The sequence below is a fragment of the Diceros bicornis genome, chromosome 25, assembly GCF_020826845.1.
Source record: "Diceros bicornis minor isolate mBicDic1 chromosome 25, mDicBic1.mat.cur, whole genome shotgun sequence".
NCBI classification, from domain to species: Eukaryota; Metazoa; Chordata; class Mammalia; order Perissodactyla; family Rhinocerotidae; genus Diceros; species Diceros bicornis.
The window spans coordinates 35793817-35796618 of record NC_080764.1 but is presented as its reverse complement, the minus strand read 5'-3'; positions in this window follow the sequence as shown (position 1 = coordinate 35796618).

Sequence of the window (2802 nt, the reverse complement as noted above, 5' to 3'; positions counted from 1 at the left end):
ATATGGTATTGTGTAGGCACCACAGGGCATGTTTCTTGCTATTCGTATAAATCAGATGTTTTTGTTTTTGTTGTTGCTGGTAGTAGTGGTGGTGTGCATGTGTGTGTGTTTTGATGGTGGGCTAGAAATGACTGTGGGGTGTTAAAGCATAGGAGAATCCAGAGGGCATTGGACTGAGGACAAGATAATGTCCCAGCCTCTTTTCTCTTTTTGCCTCCACATGATAGGCATTCTTAAGGCAATGTTTTAGATGGAAACGTATGTCAGAATAACGAGAGGGTCAGCCAATTTTGGAGTCGGTTATTTGAGGCAAAATAACATATGAAACATTTTACTTCAGTCCTAAGTTATGAAGGTAAAATATGCTATTCTCAGTAATGGATAGCTTATGGAAAGTGTTATCTTTAATGTTTCCAATAGTTTTCTAGAGTTTATGGTTTTTCCCTTTTTGTCCAAACTTTATGGCTCAAAAAATTTACAACTAAAATTTATGAAAAAATCCATGTAATTGCTATAAATGGTATTGATTTTATTCATATTCAATCGACATAGGTATGGATCTCTTTGAAGAGTGTTTGGGAAACATAGAGACCAGAATAAACTCAAAAGGACAAAGATATTTTACTTTTCAAACGATTTTTTAAATTGTGAATTCCAACTTCTAGCCACTCAAATTATTTTTCTCCCCAGTTTCACAGTTATAGCACCTTCATTTTCATTCTGTTTGAACACAATTAGGATTCCTATTTTTCTTGTCCTTCTTTTCATCTTCTTCATGCCCACGGTTCCTAACCAAGAACGCACATTATAATAAGTTTTTTTAAAAAATACTCATGTCATGCATCCAATCCCAAAAGGACTCAGATTCAGTAGGTTGGAAATATGTCTTTAAAAAGGTCACAAGGGACCCAAAAGCAGAATTATACTTAAGAAGCACTACGTCTTGATCTTAAACTTTCTGGGATCACAAACCCATTTGAAGATTCCGTGAAAAAAGTAACTTCTGCCTGAAAAAGTGCACATAAACACAAACACACGGAAATGCAAATATACTTTCATAAAATTACATCCTAAGACTTCGTTGCACCGTGACTCCCTCATTATGACTCTAACACCTACTGGGGAATACCTTTTCTCCTCCTCCTTTTACTCCACTCTGAACACTCTGTTAGCCCTCCTGCCACACTCCCCAGCCTCCTTTCCATTTGAAGATAGACAATTCTTGGCTATGTCCCATCTAGAGCAGAGTTTACAGAAGTAGTGGAAAGTAATACAAAAACAAGTGGCCTCAAATTTAAAGTACTGAGAAGGACACTTCATACTACTATTTATTAGGGGCTACACTGCCTGGGAAAGGGCAGGTAAGGGGTCTCCCTGACAAAGGGGAGAAAATGGGGAAAAGCTGAACAGTTTACACTCTAATTACAACGGTGCCTTGGTTTAGTACTAAGAATGAGGTAGATTCTTGGTGAATGGATACTGAAAGAAAGGGTGAGCAAATGAATAGATGAATGAACAGCTAAAGAACTGACTGAATGAAAGAAGCAGAAAGGAGAGAACTTCTATGGCCTGGTTTCCTCCTCTGCCAAGCGAGGGCGTTAGAAGCAGTTTAGATGTTCTTCCATCTCATATGATTCCCGCATTCTTCATATTACTCTGTGACTAGAAGGGTGGAGACCTTTTCCCTAGTGGAAGGCAAGTATCAAACTTAGAATATGAGCCCTCATGGCAGGATTGGGAGCGAAGAGGGATGGTGCTATTGGCAATGTATTATCGTGGTAAGCTAAAGGCTGGCAGCTAAACTAAGTAATTTGCCACAAACTTTCTAATAGTGAGGCATCTTAAAAAAATATTGCTTCAACACACACAAAAAACAAAACTTATATTACCTCAACTTCTGAAATAATGAGGCAGATTTTTGTGCCTTCAATATGAAACACTGTCCAAAACAAATTATTCATTGAAATAAGTAAGATTCAGAAGACAGGATACTGAATGCTGTCATTTGTGTAATGAGTAGACACAGAGCATCTCCAGAAGGATACCTAAGAAACTGGCAATGGTAGTTGTCTTCAAGGATGGGGAATGGGTGGGTTGAAGAAATGTTGGAAGGGAAATATACTTTACACTGAATTGTTATAATTTTTGAGTTTTGTATAATGTGCATATATTGCCTACCTATAAAATATTTTTAAATTTTAAAGTGATACAAAATATAATATTAGTGAATCTGTAAAAAAAAACAACTAAAAGTTTTAGTCATAAGTGGAATTATATTTTAAATGCTGTGATGCAGTCTATTAACATATGTCTACAGCAGACCAAGAGTATTTGGCCAAAATAAATCAGTGGATATGGTGTGTCTACTCCCTCCCTCATTTTGCTGCTTCATCCACTGTTATTTTAAAAATGTGACTGATATATAAAAGCCTTTTAACTAGATGGTCAGTGGTGTTCTTCTGCTTCATCCAATTTATATATACAACAGTTTCATAAAAATCATCATAATTTTTCACACTTCAGAGACAATACTGACCCAGCAAGCAGTCAACCGTACACATGGTTTCCTGGGAGACTGTAAGTATTTTTTCAAGAATGTAAGACTACGTTAGAACACCACTTAACCATAATACTCTAATTTTCCTTTGTCTCTAAAGCAGTGGTTACTCTATTAATCAATCTATTAATCCCACTTGGAATGTGATGACTAATTATGAAATGCTAAGTGCTGACTGAAATGCAAGATAACCCAGTTCAGGTGATACCAGGAAAATCAACGTGGAAAACATACATCATTTTTTT